Genomic DNA, 21360 nt, shown 5'->3' with positions numbered 1-21360 from the left:
AACCAAGAAGTTTGTACACTTCTTTTATTAATCCGTTTGTTTTCATCTTTCTAGTCTGTTTAGATACAGAAATATGATCGCATTTGTCACTCGCGGTATTTTAATTTGAAAATTGCTTTTATTTTGACAATTGACCGGATGTCTCGTGTTTCTTGGTGTGACTTCCTGCCGGAATGGACGCGAATCACTCGCGGCTCGCGCAAAAAATAGACCAGACGCCGAAACTGGCGCTCCACGGCGCGGGCCGGCCGCGGCATGCCGCGGCGCTCCGCGTCTGGTGTGAACGACACCATAGGTTAACATGGGCGCCGAAAGGAAGCGGCCTCCGTTCCGCGCCGCTTCGGCGTCGCTTCGGCGGCCGGTGTGAATGGGCCGTTAACCCCTAGTTGCTCCAGAGGCGTGCGACCTCTGACATATATAGCAATTGTAAGTCGCTTTGGATAAAAGCGTCAGCTAAATGAATAAATGTAAATGTAAATATTCTTCACTTATTTTGTTAAAAGGGTAGTTCACTTTTAAATGAAAATTACCCCATGATTTACTTACCTTCAAGCCATTCTTTCAGACAAATACAATCTGAGTTAGTGGATCAGTTTGAAGCTCAAAAAAGTGCATCTATCCATCATAAAAGAGCTCCACGCGGCTCTGAGGGGTTAAAATAGGCCTCCTGAAGCGAAGAGTTTGTGTAAGAAAAATATCCATATTTAACACGTCACAAAGTAAAATTCTAGCTTACGGCCATACACAGTCTACTTGCATTGAAAGTGCAACTTACGCAACTTATGACGTCAGAAGTAGCGTAGTGCGTCATGGCGTAGTGTAAATATCAGCAGTACGTTGCATAAGTTGTGCTTAAGAGTAAAATCTGTATGTTATTGTTCTTTTGGCCGGAAGCTAGTAATTTTACTTCATGTAAGAAAAATATTAATATTTAAAACTTTACAAACTCATTGCTTTGCTTCTGAAGGCCTTTATTAACCCCTCAGAACTGTGTGAAGCACTTTTATGATGGATAGATGCACTTTTTTGAGCTTCAAACTGATGTTGCAATCCACTGCCATTATAAAGCTCGGAAGCATCAGGGTGTTTATTAATATAACTCTGATTGTAAATATATTGTGAATTTGATCCGTTTCTAGGTCAGGATTTCTTTTTCAAATGGTTAAAATGTGCATTAAAAAGTTGGATGGAGACCCAGCTATTACTGTTAAAGGGATAGTTCACTTTGAAATAAAATTTTGGTATGTTTTAGCTTACCTCAAGGGCATCCAAGATGTAGGTGTCTTTTTTTCCGCAGTAGTTTCAATTTTGATATTTTTAGGTCAAACTGTTCTTGTCTGTCAGTCATATAATGCAGGTCTATGGTCACGGTCTCAAAGAGCATGCACAGAGTCCAAATTAAAACAATTCCCCGTCGTCCAAATTAAACAATTCCCCATCGTAAGTACACATTGATGGCCCAAGACACGAAACGAGCGGTTTGTGTGAGAAAACGAACAGTATTTATATCGTTGTTACCTCTTGTACACAGCCACGTCCAAATGATCTGAGAGCGTGGGCGGGTATAGATATATACACTAGATGTCGCCTTGGCTACTGCAGTTCATTGGAACGAAACCGTAGCCAAGGCGACTTCTAGTGTATATATCTATACCCGGCCGGGCTCTCAGATCACTTGGACGTGGCTGTGTACAAGAGGTAAAAACGAAATACTGTTCGTTTTCTCACACAAACCGCTCGTTTCGTGTCTTGGGCCATCAATGTGTACTTACGATGGGGAATTGTTTAATTTGGACGATGGGTAATTGTTTTAATTTGGACTCTGTGCATGCTCTTTGAGACAGTGACCATCGACCTGCATTATATGACTGACAGACAAGAACGGTTTGACCTAAAAATATAAAAATTAAAACTACTGTGGAAAAAAAGACACCTACATCTTGGAGGCCCTTGAGGTAAGCTAAAACATACCAAAATTTAATTTCAAAGTGAACTATCCCTTTAAGTGTCTGTTCTATGTTCTAAGTTGATATTCCCATGCAGGACATTTATGTGTAAACAGAAGAGTCTGACGGACATCAGTTTAACATTACGACTTTGATTAATTAATTAAATAAAACATTTTGAAGTGTGGTTAAGGTATTTAGCAGATGCTTTTGTCCAAAGCGTCATTCAATATACAGTGCATGCATACAATGACATTATATATTTACAAAAAACAATGTAAAAGCCAATGTAATTCTAAATGTTAAGTTAAGTTGTTAATATTAAATAAATACATCAAAATCATTTTCGTTTATGAGAAAGTAGGAATAGGTTACTTTTGTTTTTTACACAGTATTTGTAATTATTTAACAGATATGAAAACTTAAAACTTTTTTTCCTCTCTCTCGGTTTTCAGAACTTTTTGTGGAATCAACTCCCAGACGGGCTGCAAAGCAGAGGAGAGATACGGGCTCAACGCACCTGTTTACACCCTCCTAAGAAAACAGTTTTTAATAAAAGATTAAAAAGATATCATTGTTGTGTTTTAATTGCCTAATACGGATAATTACAGCATTGTATTGTAATATTTACAAATAACAGGATATATACAGTACATTGAAATACAATATAAAATTTTTAATTCTGTCCTGTAAAAATACAGGAAATTCCTGGCAACTGAGTTGCAGTAAATATACAGTAAATTGAAATAAATTACATCATTTTACTGTAATTATGCTACTATAATCACAGTAGCACTGCTGTATAAATACATTACTTTATTGTAATCGTAAACAGTAATAATCCTGTATATTACTTGCTGTAAATTTACTGCAATTAGTTGCCAGGAATTTCTTGTAAAATTACAATACATTTTTAACAGTGCAGTCATTAATATTGCCCTTGTGTTGGAGGAAACCATTGTCCTGAAAGACATCCCAGACACCCCAACTGCGCTTGCGTATCTTTTTGGCTTGCTTTATGCCCTCAACATGGAGTTCCCAAAAGACATCAGGTATACCTTTGAAACTATCCAGCACATTTTCATGGAAATGTCCACCAATTGCTCAAAGCGTGTCCGGAGCTTCAAGACCAAGCTGTTAAACCAGTGATTCATTTTTCATGATTTATTTTATCATGTCTGTTCATTTATGTTTGGATATTTTGTAAGTCTTCACATAGACCACCTTATAGTTTTTATGTTGTTCCTTTTGATTTCTCAAACTTATTGACATGTGCCTTATTTGCTCTGGACACAAGTGCTTTATTTGAACTAAAAACAAATCTTTTATGTGTAGCTGTCATATTACTGTCAAGAGACTACGGTATTGATTGTTCAGTAGAAGCAAGCTGTGTTTCACCATTACTGTTATAGCCTGCATGTTTGCATTTTTGGCTAATTTCAAAGTTCAGATAATTCAGAAAGTTCAGATAATTTGGCTTTTTCAGCTGGGGATTTACACATTTGCTGAAGGATTTAATTAAATTCAAAATAGTAAGTTATTACAGGGGATGGCAATCTGAACTCAAAATAGTAAGCTTTTACAGACTTGAAAGTTCCAGTAACTTAAATTAAAAAACTTAGTTGTCAGAACTTGAAAAACTTAGCTGACGCAACTTAATAATTGTAGTTCTTCAAAACTTAAAAAATTAAGTTGATATCTTCAACTCAAAAATTCTGTGCAGTCGGTTGCCTTGAAAATTTTAGTTGAACTAACTTTTAATTTTTTACAGTGTAGAGTGCGACCAAATTTTGTAAGGGTGCGACTAAAATTTTTCCTAGGTCGCACCAGTGCATCTAACCTCCTTGCATCCGCTGCTCTCCACAAACTAAGCGTTTGTTCTCCTTTGACGGAACTCACACTCTTCTCTCACGCGGTGCCACAGCTCGCACAACACTACAGCCCTGCTTAATGAGTGACGACGGAGGACAGAATTAAACATTCAAACGTAGCCTGCTGGTTACCACTTAAGGTGTGTGATATTAGTCTTTATTTTAGATTTCGGCTTCCAAAGATTATAAAAAATAATATATTGAGGTAAAACCATTAAACTATAGCCACATTCTGTCTAGCGCAACTTCTTCCCTTCGCAGCATTACACTGTCATTTCTCCTTAAACTCAAACTTAACGACAGAATCAGCACAATCTGTGATTGTTGTAAAATGCAGTCTAGCTACTGTTGCTAAATTGCGGATCGCGTTAAATAATTAAAAGAGCTATTACAAGCACAAAAATCTGCGCAAGAGATGCTGTTCGCAAGAGATGCTGTTCGCAAGAGATGCTGTTCACGCTCCGAAACAGACAGAGACAAGCAAATTATACTTTGGGTTTCATGTGCACGTCTAAACGATCAAATGTACACAAAAGTATGTCAAAATGACCGGCTTGAAGATTCACTAAAAACAGTTTATGTCTTAAATGGACGTAGTTATGGAAATAGTTGGGAGAATATGGTGCATCAGTTGCCTATTAGATCTGCACTCGGTCTTAAAGGGGCCGCAGTCTAATAAACATGCTGAAGATTGCGCCATTACTGCGACTCAAACAACAAGAGAAAAATCACTCACAGCTGTTGAAAGAATAACTTCAGCTTTAATAAGCATTAATCTATTTATGATAAATTATGCAGTGTTATTTTACATTTGATTACTTTATTAGATTTCTTTTTAGAACATACCTGAACAGTAATGTTAGTGGACCTTTCTGAAATTAAAGCACTGTGTAGGCCTATACACAGTATAATGTGTATCTTTGTTTAATTGTATGCATGTATGTATGTATGTATATATATATATATATATATATATATATATATATATATATATATATATATATATATATATAAAAAACAAAAAGAACCGATAAGAATACAGTTAAAGTACCGGATCGATAAGCAGTATCGGTAAGAGTAGGAATACCGTTAAAACCCTACTCCCTGGTCAATGCTCCGACAACAGCCCAGACATGGAGCTTCTTCAGCCACCAGTCTCCCCAGTCCCTGGTAAGATGCCAAGCCCTGGTCCTTCGTCAGAGATGGCATCCGGCTCAGAGACAGAGGTAGAGCCTACCACGCCTGAGTGACTCAAAATTGTTAGTTTGGCAGCTCAGTGAAGCACTTTAAACTTTTTTTTATTTTGTAAAAAATATTTTTATATACAGTATAATTGTGCTTCACATAAAAAAAAACCTTACCTAAACCTTATTCTTGTTTAAAATCACTTACATATTATATATGAATGTTTATAGAGCGTGATAAAAAGGTGACCTTGAAATTGTGGCGTTAAAGGTGACGCGAGCCAAGGAAAAATGTGGGTGCACGCAAATTTTGTGCTGGTGCACCTAAATAAAAAAAGTTAGGCGCACCAGTGCAACCAAGGCAAAAAGTTAGTCTAGAGCCCTGTTCACTCCTATTCCTATCCGCCTGTTTGCATTTTGCTAGCTTTTTGTTTGCTAGTTGCTTTTACTTTTTAAAAATTAATTTCTTATTCTAAAGTTAATCATTTTATACATTTCGATTATTGAAATAATATGTAATTGCAATGAAGTATTTTCTTTTAGTGGCAACTTATGTGACATTATTGCAAATTTATATAGCATTATTGCAATAACAAGACACTTCAAAAGACCTCAAACAACAACAAAAAAATTATTTTGACAAAATACTGATTTAATGTATTTTAAAATGTTTAAATAAATATAATTCATAAAAAAAAGCTGTTATAAGAGCAATAGCCTAAGTCACATCCAGAAAAATGAATGGATCTCTATGGGGCCTCTGCTGGAAGTATATGATAATTACACTTTCTGGCTAAAACTATTATCTACAAAAATATCCAGAAACAACTCATTTAAATTTGATCATCATTAATGTGTTTTTTTAATTATTTTTTTTTATAAAAATTGTATATTTCATATGTATGCTAATGGTGTAGTTGAGGAATTTTGCAGTAAATAGGTAAAAAAAGTACTTCATATCCCCAAAACACAGCATAGAAATATAGATGAGAAGTAAAAAAAAAAAAAAAAGTAAAAAAAAAAGATATAATTTGTATTATTAAAATGTATATTTTTTGTACAATAGCTCTATGCATTTTTGGGGTCATATAGACCCCAAATGCACTGAGTGTAAACAGGAAACTAAGAGCATAAGAGGGGTTAAGCACTTGCAATCTTATTTGTATTTATCTATTAATATTTATCATTAGGCTACATTTATTAAATAAATATACAGGTGCTGGTCATAAAATTAGAATATCATCAAAAAGTTGATTTACTTCAAGAATTCAACTTAACAGGTGAAACTAATATATTATATAGACTCATTACATGAAAAGTGAGATATTTCAAGCCTTTCTTTGTTATAATTTTGATGATTATGGCTTACAGCTTATAAAACCCACAAAATCAAAATCCCAGAAAATTTGAATATTACATGAAATCACACAGTAATTACACAGTAATACCATGGTCATTGAACCAGGTTTTGGTTCTTTTGGCAGTGTGGGCAGGTGCAAATCCTGCTGGAAAATGAAGGAAGCATGAAGTGCTCTGGAAATATCCTGGTAGACGGCTGCGTTGACTCTGGATTTAATAAAGCACAGTGGACCAAAGTCCTCTTTTCTGATGAGAGCAAATTTTGCATCTCATTTGGAAACCAAGGTCCCAGAGTCTGGAGGAAGAATGGAGAGGCGCACAATCCAAGATGCTTGAAGTCCAGTGTGAAGTTTCCACAGTCTGTGTCGGTCCACTCAACGCAGCCGTCTACCAGGACATTTTCAGAGCACTTCATGCTTCCTTCAGCAGACAAGCTTTATGGAGATGCTGACTACATTTTCCAGCAGGATTTGCACCTGCCCACACTGCCAAAATAACCAAAACCTGGTTCAATGACTAAGGTATCACTGTGTAAAACTGTGTGACTTCATGTAATATTCAAATTTTCTGGGATTTTGATTTTGTGGGTTTTATAAGCTGTAAGCCATAATCATCAAAATTATAACAAATAAAGGCTTGAAATATCTCACTTTGCATGTAATGAGTCTATATAATATATTAGTTTAATCTGTTAAGTTGAATAGATTGAACTTTTTGATAATATTCTAATTTTATGACCACCTGTTTATCTGTTTATGACCACCTGTTTATCTTATTATTGTAACTTATTTTATACTACAATATTCTGCTAAGTTAATATCTTGAAAAAATTGTTTTCCCTTACTTTTTTTTCTTAATACACACCATTTCATGTCCCTAAAGCTCATTCACACATTCTCTGTCACTTCAAGCAACCAGGGTCAGAGGTAACTATTTTTAACCACATGCACAGTCACCTGTCAGGATCCCACACACACTCTTCTTACTCTCCTCTCTGTCAGATCTGAATTTGCTACGGGCAAATGTCCGGGCGAACCACACAAACTTAAGCAAAAACTGCTTACCTATGGCCACTTTGTTTGTTTGTCTCTCGTCCAGAAGCCCGCTGCGGTTCGTCACCAGCTCCTAAGCCACGTCCCATCTGGGGTGCCAAAATGTTGTAATTTAATTCTTTCTTTTCAGGGAAATGACTTCAGAGATGCCAGAAATATTAGGCTAGACTTTATTTCACAACAAAGCTGAACGCCTCCTCTGCAGACCAGGCGCTCCCGAAAAAGTGTCAAGCTTAACATATATACCTACATCCTTGTCCCAAATATGGTAATGCATTCTATAGATTATTTTTTGGGTGAGAGTATGTACCATGTGCCTTTACTGAAATAGCATTCTCTGCTGTGTCACATTCCTGCTCTCAGGCTTCCAAAGTCAAACCAAAGACACACACACAGAGGAAATAAATAGTGTACAAATGTATAGCTGAATTACTTATCTAAATAATAAAATCTTCAACAATAGTCAAAATATAAACAACAACTGCTGTACAAGATTATGATATAAGTGCATTTATATTCCTAGATTATTTGCTAATATTTCACAGTTCTTATGATTTGCATCTAATAATATAGCCTATTAAACATTTTAACTAATTAAAAAAATATAGGCCTATATATAAAATCAGCCATCATTGTTTTTAACGTTGAAAATTATGTTTTGTGTAAAAGGTAACTATAGAATTAAACAAGATAATCTGGTTATTCAGATAATAGGCTAAATGTTTTGTCTTTGAACTTTCATTATACAAATCAAAATTACACATCAGTGAATGTTGTCAAAAATGTCTTGTAAATATATAGCAGATTTCACCCAGCAACACAAATGCACCACATCTGCAGTTTATTGACAGAGGACAGACAATCAACACACACACACACACACACACACACACACACACACGTCTTCAGATTCACTGTCTTTCAGCTGAAGGATGCATGAGAAAAGACATGTTAATTACCGTCCTCCCTAACAGTAACTGCAATTCATCTAATACACAGGTCACACATATGGCTATAATAAACATACATTAACATCAAAATGAAAGCTAAACCCATTTAAACGGCATTTCCACAGACTCAATCCACCAAAATGATGTGGAGATTCTTTTATTTTTATTTTTTTTACGCGCGTTAATAAAAGTCCACAAATACATCAATAACAATACATCTGTTGGCAGAAAAACGCATACATAACCTTATCCCGGTTTTATGGCACTTGCCCACTTCCATAATATAAACTCAATACTTCACTTAATTGTAACGAGGCTTCAGCAAAGTGAGGATCCATTTGCAGCTTTATTGTGATCTTGGTTCGTACAATCAGGGTCAATCACCAGCAAACACAACAGTAGAGACAAAGCAACTCGTAATCCGAAAACAGGCATAAGGTCAGGCAGCAAACTTACATAAATCAGTCCACAATAGAAAACAGTCCAGGACAGGCAGCAAAGAATCACGAAGAGAATAGACAGTCCAAGAGTAATCCACGGGAAGACAAAAACACAGGCAGAAACGCTCAGAGATGTTCACCAGGGCAAAACAAAACCTCTCATGAGGAACTTCTTCTTCTTCGACTTCTTGCTATGTTACGGCGGTTGACATCCAGCTTATCTGTGCATTACCGCCACCTTCTGCTCTGGAGTGTGAATTAGAAAATAGGTTTACAGACTAGGCTAAATCACACACACACACACACACACACACACACACACACACACACACACACACACACACACACACACACACACACACACACACACACACACACACACACACACACACACACACACACACACACACACACACACACACCTGCGGTCTCAGGACACTCAGAGTAACTCAATGGACAAAATACAGTGATATAAAAGACCAAACTCCCACCTTATTGGGGATGTAGGCTCACTGATTCTTGAGAGTCGGGACAAAACACGTTTTAAAAAACTTAAAAAAAAAATACACAATATATCAATTAGAGTTATATGTTTCTGCAGAGAAAGGTCTTAGCTATTTAACCATGTAAAGGAACAGGTTCTAAATAAAAACACATTTTTAACAAATAAACATGTTTCCCTTCAGAACTGGATTTGTGTCAACTCCGTCAGACACACTAAAAAGTATTCAATTTTAATTCTTCAAATCAAACAAGAATCTAAAGTTCTGAAGTATATTGTAATAGTGTTTAGTTACTCTGATATGTAAAAAAAATACAATATATAAACTTAAGTTGTGATTTCACACTCTTCTGAAAACTCAGATTTCTAAATATTTGCATTTTCAAACTTTGATTTTAATTTCAATATTGTAAAAACAAAATCCTTAAATAACTAAAACATAAGAGGACGTAGATCAGATGGCCCTTTATTACAAAAACAACATAAACTGAAGGAAGAATATTTTTTCCCCCAAAAAAATTTACAAAAACATACATACATCCAACGCTGTTGACGAAGATCTAACGGTGTTGATGAAAAACTGACGGTGTTGACAAAAAATGTTTGAATGTTTTACCTCAGATTTGTGAAATGTTCACCTGTTTTTCATGATATGTTCTGACAATAAAGAGTAGTTTAAAACCACAATTAACGCTCTGTTTTCTACAACTTTCACTTAGGAGCAAAAATCTGCCTTTAAACTTTAAAGAAATAAAGATTTGACATTTATCGTGATATTATTTAAAAAATTATCGTGATAATTTTTTTGGGCCATATCGCCCAGCCCTACACTGGCTTCTCATTTCTCTATCTCTGTCTCTACATATATAAATATATTAAAGTGCTGGCAAAGTTACACGTTACACAATAATAAGCAGACCATTACCCATTATCTACAAGTCAGATGCGTATGGTTAAATAATGTAATGCATGCTATGTATGTGCATTTATGTGTAAATAAAACCCTGAAATAACAGTTTAACCCTTCACTACAGTGCCGGCCCGAGCCTTTTGGGGGCCTTAAGCAGAATTTGATTTGGGGGCCCCCTCCCACCACGCAGAGTCACCTGCTTGACGATTATTGACACAAATTTCATATAATGTTACATTACAAATTAATACAATGAGGTTATGTATTAATACAAAATAAATACTTCATAAAAAATAGATACTAAAAAAAGTTGTAACTTTTTCTTTACTCTTTTACTAACTCTTTGAAACTTCTGAAAACAAAATGTCACAAAACATATCAAAAAAAATATTTGCAAAATATCCTCCAACGTTTTGCAACACTTTGCAGTTTGAATGATGTCTTGTATGAACATGACGGAGTATGTTTTTATGTTTCCACTGTTCGATCGCGCCCGCGCCTCACACACACACACACACACACACACACACACACACACACACACACACACACACACAACATGTTCCAGCATTGCAATCTTGACATTGCAGCCTGTTCGTTATAGCCGTAATAAAATACAATAATAAAATAGTCAACCATAAAAATTACACTGCTGTTTAAATAGTCAGTAGAACAATTCATACCATTCAGCGTAAGCTCCGCTCCACTGTGATGTTTCCAAGCACATTTTTGTGTGTGTGAAGAGGATTATTTTTTCCGTCGATATTGGAAAGTGAGTGAAGTACAAAGCCTATGATAAAGAATAGTTTACCATCCAAATCCATTGCGAATGTTTAAACATTTTGATTCTAATGAGAGAGATACGTGAGCCCAACGCCGCTTAGGCTTACTTTCACTTTCGCTTTAAATTATTTCGTTTTGGCTTGTTTATAGTTATTTTTTTATTCTTGTTCTGTTCTTAATATTATTACATTTAAAGGATAAATCATTTATCAAATCTAATTTTTTGTGACATGGCTTAACTTTACATTACCGTGACTGCGCACGAATTGTCTATGCACGCGAGGTTATGCGCATGACTCAAACACTGGCAGACACGCAGCAGTTGTAGGTAGGTATATTGATCATGAAATCAGAATTTTCTTGTCTTGAATTATTAATCCTTTCATTCATTTATGTCACTTGTTTAAGTTAATTAGGCTAATATGTAAAAAAATTTAATAAAAAATAGTCGATTGGGGGCCCCCTGGTGGCGAGGGGGCCCCAAGCAGCCGCTTAGTTCGCTTATGCCTCGGGCCGGCCCTGCTTCACTATATTCACAAATAATATTATATTCGCACATTAAGAGGTTATTGGTGGATTTGTCAACTCCGTCAGCTTACAGGTCAACTCCGTCAGACATAGAACCTGACGTAGTTGACGTCTGACGGAGTTGACGTAAGGGCATGTATTTTCCCGCCAAAACATGTATTGTACACTGCAGCTAGGTAGTTTTTCCTCAGTTGCTAGCTGTCCCAATATCCTCACTAAAATGCTTAAATTCAATCCACTATGGTTTAAAAAAAGTATCTTAACAGAAAGATGGTATTGACATGGTGCAGCTGTGACCATAGAAATATTGACATTGTTTGTCTAAAATGAAAAAAAAAAGTAAACCGCACCAGAGCATGTGTGGTAGTGCTGCATTCACCACAGGCAGGGAGATGAAAAGGGGTCCTCAGGGAAATAGCTGACCATGCTATTTCCTGATTTAAAGAGCTTTATGAAAAAATCTGATGGAGTTGACAGAAACTGAGGACACAACTTTAATAGGCAGATTTTTATGGAAAATATTGTTTGATGTTCACTTCATGCATTGTTTTTTATATTTCTACCCCTTATTTTTTATTTGATATAAATGTTTTCACAATTGTAGAGCTTTTTTAAAGTTTTTTGGGATGGTTAATATTGTGACCTCTTGCTGAGGACAAGTGCAATAACATGGACCTTCTAACCACAGACCATACATTTAAACAAATTTTCCCCAAAAAGATAAAAAAGTTTATTCTAAAAATCAGATAGGTATATACAATTCCTTTAGATTTAACTTTGTAAGTATGTCAATCATGATGAATTTCTTAATTTTTGCTATAAATTAGACTTTTCTATGTGGGACATGTTTTGTCCCGACTCTCAAGAATCAGTGGGCTATATGCAACAGGCAAGCAGATGGACCAGAAAATGAACGTAACGCGCAAAGTTTCACACTAAGCGTTTCCCAGTGATATACTGGCATAAGTTCGCCTGACACTGGATATTCACACATTTAGGGACCATCTCTAAAGTTACATACAACATTGGTACACACGTTTCTAACTTCAATAGCATTTGAAGAGAATGACTTACGGTCATACAACCAAGTGTTCATGTAGGTGTCATGATGCACACTTTTTAGATATTTGATATTAAAATAAATTTGTGCTCATGTGGTACTGAAAAAATAGCAATATGTAGGCCTACACATGATTTGACAGTTTATTTGATTAAATATCAAAAATCAAAAAATGTGCTTCATGTCTGGCACCTACATGATTACAGTTGGTCGTATGACTGTAAGTCATTCTCTTCAAATGCTATTGAAGTTAGAAACGTGTGTACCAATATGTAACTTTAGAGACGGTCCCTAAATGTGCGAATATCCAGTGTCAGCCCAGCAAACACAAAAACATTTTAAAACCTTTTTTTTTTTTCACATCGTGAAATGTAATAACGTTTTTATCCGATATATTTATTTCATACGGGAGAATACGTTTTTACAACGTTGCATAAACGTTGTAAAAATGTTGCAGAAACGTTGTTTTTTAACATTGTTAATTTGATGTTCTTAAAAGGTAAATATCACTTCTTACTTTCTGGACGTCGTCTTGGTTATAACACATTCACCCGAAATCACCAAAATGAGGTTCCCAGGTTGCGCTTTGGATGTAAATTACCTGTTCCTTTAAAACACACTGCATGTGTTCTACATCGGCCTATTGTGATTCCATTGTGAAACGTAGTCGACCCGTTAAAAATATTGAAACGTCAGAGTTAATTCTTAGGAACTAATTTTACTTAACTTATTACATTAAAAGTTATGGATTGATTAATTCAACATTATGCAACTACCCAACAAGGTGTCCAAAAAACTAAAGTGTACTCAAAAAAGAAAATAACTCATATCTCACAAAAAAAAATATTTAATACAAAAAAATAAACCAATATAGCAATATAAAATATATTAGAACTTTTATTATGTTATATATTAACCATGTTTTATGGTGTGTCCTTTAATCATTACACCTTTTACCTATTTATTAATTATTCTCAGGTAGGTAAGGAAAGTCGAATCTGGAAAAACTATAAGCATTTAAATATTACTTACAATTTACTCAGAAGACTTCCCCGTGGTCAGTTCCTGCTTAAGGCTTTTCAATAATGTAATATAAGTTTTTATTAAAGTTAACAAAAGTTATATAAAAGTACAATAGTAAAGTTACAATAATAAGTTTCAATCAAGGTACAATCAGCTGGTATCATGCGTCGAGAGATACTGCGCTATTCAGTATCCGTCCGTTCAGTCTCTCTCTCAGTCTTTTATACGTAGACGGTCAAACGCTGGTGCCAAGCTCTCTTCTGACGTCATCACATGGAGTGCTGCCAAATCCTCCGCCAATGCCTTCAGTTCTTTACGGTGCATTCCTTTCCAGTATCTTCGAGCCCGTTTTCTCTTCTTTCTTCTCTTCTTCGTCTGTAGGATATATCTTAACTACTACATTTTCCATTTATCATAAAAACTATTTCTAATACACAAGTGTTTTCTACTCTAAATCAGTCAATACATATATTTCATGCAAGTAAGTAGTTTTCTTAATAATAGTGAAATCACACAATACATTTTCTGTGCAGCATTATTGGGTAACATACATCTACTTAAAGGTGCTCTAAGTCATGTCACGCGTTTTTTAGGCCAAAACATTTTTTGTCACATACAGCAAACATCTCCTCACTATCCGCTAGTTGCCTGTCCCCTGAACACACTGTAAAAAAACGCGGTCTCTGTAGACACCACAGGCTCCACAAACGGCAGCAAAAACAAACTGGGCTCACCCGCACCACGAAACACAACAAACAGTGCTCCAGCCAATCACCGACAAGAAGTATTTGAGGGGTGTGGTTTGGGGGTTAGTGCGCGTGGACATGAAGGGGGTGTGGAGGAGAGACGAGAGAGAAGCATGAAGAGGGAAGTTTGAATTATGGCCGACACACGACTAAAGAGACGACGTTCCGATGAACAAATTGTAAAGAAGAGGGACAAGGATAAGGAACGCGCGAAGTCCCGAATTTACATCGGAAAAACCCTCGAAATGTGGCGAGAACTCCGCCGGCAGAAGCTAACGTTATCTTGCTATTATTGCGTCCTTGTATGGGAGCTAACGTTATAGTTATAACCTCAGGTGGCGAAACGATTTAAGACAATGTTTCTCTTTTTCTGCATTCTGTTCTGCAATATATAAAAGCATTTATCTAACTTGGTGACATTACACATTGAATGAAGTATCAGTAAAACTTAACTTTGTTTTTAGTGACTACTTTGACTTTCCTTTATGCCGGAAGGGAGGGGAGGAGGGAGGAGACGGGATGAGGAGGAGGGAGGGTCTAGCTAGCCTCCGTTTTGTTTGACAACAATTCGAATGTCAACACTCCCAGCATCACTTGCACCTTTAAGCAAAAGCATTATTACTACTTAGGTTACATCAATATAAAGCAAATCAAGCATTAATCAAGGCAGTATAATTGCAAAATCATCATCTCCATTAACAACCAATATTGCAAAATAAATTTAATTAAAAGAAAAATACAGTGGATAACAAAAGTTAATTCCCAATCATGTTGACAAAACCAACTATACAAAGAACACACAGATACACAGCTGTAATAAATAATGCTAAAAGTATTGATATATGAAAAAAAAATAAAAATGCAATGTTGATTAATAGGGCTGTAACGATACGTGATATGAAACCGAAATCTTTAAAGTGAATTTCATTTTGTATGAATTGTATTTTAATTTTAATCAATGTTTCATCAACCAGATACCTGGATAAATATAGCAGACAATAGATAATCACAACACGGAGGCGCCGGCACCTGAACTAGAGCTTATCTCATAAATTAACCGAAACTCAACTTATAAGGTAGCATACTTGCCTCACAGACCTGATAAATATATCTATATTGAAATGTCTACTTTTAAACAGAACAATTCAAAACGAAAGAAAACAGACTGCTCTCTGCTTATGTAATCCGTATGAAATGGGCATTTCTCTCCGGCGCGTTCACTACTGCGAAGATCGCCATCAGCATCGTCAACTTCATTACAGCCGACACTGACAGAAAACACTTATTAATAAACAATTAAAAAGTCTCCTTGCTATATTTGACATATTCATAATCATTGCTTTTGCCGGTTCATTGTGACAGCTTTTAGGAGCTTTATTGGCAGAGCCACGCTTACAAACATGAACGCGTGACTACCGCATCAGAGACTTTTTTTTAGACAATAATCGCACAACCTATTCGATATTCTATAATTAAATACTCAGTGACACATCCCAACCAAATATTCAAAAAAAATGTTTTACTTGTAAGCGTAGGAGAAGAAGTGTTAGAGCTTTGGCTATTTATTTATTTTACTTAGGTATATATTGTTAATAATTTGCATAGGCCTAGTTAATATTGTTCTTTGGTGTTCAGTATATACAGGTTTTTCAAATGTTATTTAATAAAACTATATATATTTTTCTCTCAAAATCTCAGAAAACTGAATTAACTACATAAAAAGTACATTTAATTAAAACAAAATGCCAAAATTAGCTACACTTTCATTTTCTTCTTCGTGATTTGTAATTCAGATATCTTCTTTGTAATTTGGTCTGTGAAGGTCAGCTGCTCATCAAATATTACTCCAAGATTTCTGACCGACCTTGATGGGGTGATTGATGTTGAATCTAGCTTGATAGTCAAAGACAGCTCGATTATGCAGGTTGGCACTGCACAACATCAGGAAGATCAGGCCTTTCCTAACTGAGCATGCAACACAACTTTTCGTCCAGGCCCTGGTCATATCTAGGCTTGATTACTGCTATGCTCTTCTGGCTGGACTTCCATCATGTGCAACTAAACCTCTACAAATGATTCAGAATGCCGCAGCTCGTCTTGTCTTCAGCGAGCCCAAAAGGGCCCATGCAATATGAGCACTTGTAAGGTTTTTCTCCAGTATGAATCCTTTGGTGCTGTTTCAGATGCTCAGCTGTAGTAAAGCTCTTCCCACAGTCAATCCACATATAATCTCTCACTTCATTGTGTGTTATAAAATAAACATATTTTTACTGCTCGTGGCGCCCCCATGTGATATGAAAAAATGTCGCCCCGGGCAGCTGCCCAGTTCGCCCATGCCAAAAACTGCAACTGGGTCAATGCCTTGAACTTGTTGCGAGTAGCGAGTGGTAGCCAGTACAGAGAGATGAACAGAGGAGTGACGTGGGACCTTTTGAAGACAAAATGAGCTACGGCATTCTGAATCATTTGTAGAGGTTTAGTTGTACATGATGGAAGTCCAGCCAGAAGAGCATTGCAGTAATCAAGCCTAGATATGACCATGGCCTGGACGAGAAGTTGTGTTGCATGCTCAGTTAAGAAAGGCCTGATCTTCCTGATGTTATGCAGTGCAAACCTGCATGATCGAGCTGTCTTTAATTTGTTCTGTGAAGGTCAGCTGGTCATCACATATTACTCCAAGATTTCTGACCGACCTGATGGGGTGATTGATGATGAATCTAGCTGGATGGATTGGCAGGGAGGTCAAGAAGCTCAGTCTTTGCCAGGTTGAACTGCAGGTGATGTTCCTTCATCCATGCCGAGATGTCCGCCAGACAGCTTGAGATCCGTGCAGCTACTGTGGGATCATCTGGTTGAAATGAGAGGAAGAGCTGTATGTCATCAGCATAGCAGTGGTAGGAGAAACCACGTGCCTGTATGATGTGTCCCAGTGATGTGGTGTAGATGGAGAAGAGGAGGGGTCCAAGAACTGAACCCTGAGGAACCCCTGTGGTCAGTTGATGTGCTTTGGATACCTCGCCTCTCCATGCGACCCTGAAGGACCTACCTGTGAGATAGGACTCGAACTATTGGAGAGGAGTACCTGTGATGCCCATTGATGAGATGGTGGACGGAAGGATTTGTTGAATCAAAGTGTCGAAGGCAGCAGACAGATCCAGGAGAATGAGAACTGAAGATTTGGAAGCAGCCTTTCTCTTGAGAAAATAAACACAGGAATATTCTACCGGATGATTTCACAATCTAACCCCCTGCACCTTTAACTTGAGGGGTCAAAGTACACAGTTCTCCTTGGCAGACTGACACTCTCAGAATACACATTAAAATGCAGCCATAGTATGGTTTGTTTTCCCTTACACGCACATTTGAAAAACCCTTCTATAAGCATGTCTCATATAGGAACATAAAAAAAAAAATCCATCAACACTTGGTTTGCGTATGTCTGTATCATTTCAGACCCAAATACAAATAATGAAATTCACTTCTCATTTAAAAAGAAAACAACAGTTATACATTTAGAATCCCAAACATTTGTCCAGGTCTCCACGTTTATATTAATTTAAAAGCAAAGTTTAATTTTACTTGTCAATTAATAGGCTATAATATATGAACATATTACATGAATCAAAAGTAATTATAATTCATGTACTATATAAAATAGCAGCAAAAGATGGACAGTTTGCTCTCTAAAGTTTGTTTCACACTATAAACTGCTTTGATTTGGAGTGAGAGATACAGGGGGAGTGGCTTTATTGTATCAGATACATGTCAATGCACTGATTGGTCCAGATTTGGTCTGCAATTTCTAACCCAGAATAAAACCTGCTCCAGAGGACAGGTTAGCCGTGTAGCGTAAGTTACCATGATGATGATCACAACTAAAAACCAATACACTTTCTTGTGCCCGAAAAAGTCAGAGTTTGCAAACTAATCTCAAACTTTACCTGTTAGCAAATGAAACCAGCTTTGTGCAACAGGCCACAGGACATTTTTGTTGTTGTTGTTGTTGTTTTTATTTATTTTTATATAACACTTTCGAATGTACTACTGTACACCCAAAGCACTTTACAGTCATATCAGGGGATCTCTCCTCATCCACCACCAGTGTGCAGCACCACTTGGATGATACGACGGCAGGCACAGTACAGCGGCGCCAATGCACTCACCACACACCAGCTATAGGTGGAGAGGAGAGAGAGTGATAGAGCCAATTCAGTGGATGGTGATTATTAGGAGGCCATGATTGTCAAGGGCCAATGGGTGGAATGGTTACACCCCTACAGGTTACACCCCTACTCTTTACGAGAAGTGCCATGGAATTTTTTAATGACCACAAAGAGTCAAGACATCGGTTTAACATCTCATCCGAAGGACAGTGCTTGTTACAATATAGTGTCCCCATCACTCTACTGGGGCGTTAGGACCCACACAGACCACAGGGTGAGCGCCCCCTGCTGGCCTCACTCACACCTCTTCCAGCAGCAACCTGGTTTTCCCAGTCTCATATCTAGGTACTAACCAGGCTCAGCCCTGCTTAGCTTCAGTAGGCAACCAGTCTTGGGCTACAGGGTGATATGGGTTTTTTACTTGAGACAATGACAGCTAAATGACAAGTCAGAAAGTTACAACTCAAAAACAACTTCCACAAAAATATTTCACTATACGTTTGCTTGAATCTCAGTTTATTTTAATTATTGGATCTGTAGAAACCCTTTACTCACAAAATCACACATTGCCAGTGAAATGGTCATTTTATTTGTTATTATGGTACAGAGTTATTTTACAGATGTACATTATTGTATATACATCTGTTTATGTAATAGCAGGCTTTATGTCTCTAAACAAACAAAAGCAAAAAAAAAAAACAAACAAAAAAAACAACAACAACAAAAAAAAACACCTGATCAAATTCAGGGAATTGTTTCATATATTAACTAATAACTGATTGTTGTTGTTTTTCTACATTTCTTTCCGGTTTCTTTTAATTTTGGGACTTCTTTGAGAAAGCGTTCAATCAAAATTATTTTCTTTCTTGTTCTCCAACATATAAAACACAAATCGTGTGGCATTTTACAGCAACACTAGTTTATTAGTTAACTAACTACACATTTACTTTATGTGAATCTAACAAAACATTTGCTCACTGTGACACAGAACAATGCTTTCTAATATGATTCACTAGATTCTTTGATTGGGTGAAACTCTTCTCACACTGAGTACAGTCGTACGGCTTCTTTCCAGTATGAACTCGCTCATGTGATTTCAGAGATCCAGACTGAGTGAAACTCTTGTCACAATATGAGCACTTGTAAGGTTTTTCTCCAGTATGAATTCTTTGGTGCTGTTTCAGACAAGCAGATGTAGTAAAACTCTTCCCACAGTCAAAGCACACATAATCTCTCACTTCATCATGTGTTTTCTGGTGCAGTTTAAAACTGTCCAGCCGTGAAAAACTCTTTCCACAGAGAGAACACACATAAGGCCTCTCATCTGAATGCACTTTTAGGTGTTTTTTTAGATCTGATGATGAAATAAAATCTTTACCACAATGATCACAGTTAAATGGTTTTTCTCCAGTGTGAACGTGCAGATGATACCTGAGACCTTTTGGATCTCTGAAACTCTTTCCACACTGAGTGCATGTATACGGTTTCTCTCTAGTGTGAATTCTCATGTGTTTCTTTAGGTTTCCTTTATGTGTGAAACTCTTTCCACACTGAGTGCAGGTGTGCGTCTTTTCGGCTTTTGTTCTTTGAATTGTAAAGTTACGATGTTCCTCCTCCACTTCATTCAGTTCTTGTCTTTGCTCTTTCACTCTCACCTGGTCTAAAATACACATCAAGTTAGAATCAGTTCAAGTGAACCCTGATTTAATAGCAGAAAGCAACAGAGAGCAGATCTTTCATTGTTCTGTCATTCACGTTTTAATATATTAAAATATGTTTTACAACTGCTATATACAAGTTTATGATCATTTGGATGTGTCAACAATGAAGAATCAAGAATGGACACCAACCTATTTGTTCCTCAGTATCTTCATGTTTTATTCTGGATGGTTCTGGATCACTCATGTCTTCAATCTCCTCTTTAATAAACTCCATCTTTAACAGTCACACAGATTTCAGCTGCTACTCCTGGAGTTTGTCCTTCTCTTGTAGGATGATGGGAATATTCCCAGTATTTATTGGTGAATTGTTGTGGGAGGGGCTTCACTGCAGGTGTGAACTGTGATCACTGTGTTTTTATCCAATCTGCATTTAAAAAGTACAGAGCCATCATGTTAAACTGCTGCTGAAAAGCCTCTTTGTCTCCAAAAGTTCTCTGTTTTCAGCTCATTCATTATGGTGATGTCTGAGATCTTCTGTAAATTGGCACATTAAGCTAATTTTATTGGTGTCAACAGACTGAAACAAACTACAGCATCATCACCTTTAACTTCAGTTTTTGTCTTTGCTCTTTCACTTCCATCTGGTCTGAATCATATTAAAACATTAAAGGTGCCCTAGAATGTGTTGAAATAATATTTTAATTTTGTCTCTGATATCTAAATAGAGGGTATGGCTTATTTAAGGGCATTTAAAATGTCCAGATATGGTTTTACAGGTCCATTTTCAACCCTAGAAATTGGCCCTAGAATGAAATGGTCTGTTTTTACCTTATTTGGAAGGGTTATGTGTCACAGTGTGTGTGTGTTTTAGTGTGTGTCACGGAGTCCTTGTTGTATGTATCATGCATGCCACTTCAGAGTTCTGTTCTTGTCTGTTTGTATTGTTCTTGTTGGATTGCTACTTTGGTTTTGACCCCTGCCTGGACTGTTTATGAGATTGGATTACCCTAATAAATAATACTTACTGCATTTGGATCCTATCCTTGTTTTTGTGTGTGGAACGTGACAGAAGGACTCCGTCACACAAAGGATCCAGCGGTATGTTTTCCGGTGTTTCTTCCCCAGCCTGGGAGAGAAGGATTGGTTTTGAGGGAACCCGCCTAGTCATTTTCCGTGGGACCC

The 21360-nt window shown here is 36.7% G+C and overlaps 2 long non-coding RNA genes across 2 annotated transcripts in view; both read right to left on the bottom strand.

Moving 5' to 3' along the window:
• The window catches only part of LOC309506478, a 32074-nt gene extending 23102 nt beyond the window's left edge, over window positions 1-8972 (bottom strand). The window contains exons 1-2 of the long non-coding RNA XR_014208789.1: window positions 8819-8972; window positions 7425-7501 (exon numbers count right to left, since the gene is read on the bottom strand). This is a non-coding gene — a long non-coding RNA (uncharacterized lncRNA). The remainder of the gene's footprint in view (window positions 1-7424; window positions 7502-8818) is intronic.
• Window positions 1-20012, bottom strand: part of LOC309506541 — a 44565-nt gene extending 24553 nt beyond the window's left edge. The window contains exon 1 of the long non-coding RNA XR_014208851.1: window positions 19222-20012. This is a non-coding gene — a long non-coding RNA (uncharacterized lncRNA). The remainder of the gene's footprint in view (window positions 1-19221) is intronic.
• Between the last annotated feature and the right edge of the window lie 1348 nt (window positions 20013-21360).

This window comes from Leuciscus leuciscus (assembly GCF_965113295.1).
Source record: "Leuciscus leuciscus genome assembly, chromosome: 9".
NCBI lineage: Eukaryota > Metazoa > Chordata > Actinopteri > Cypriniformes > Leuciscidae > Leuciscus > Leuciscus leuciscus.
This window is presented reverse-complemented; position numbering and strand designations above follow the sequence as displayed.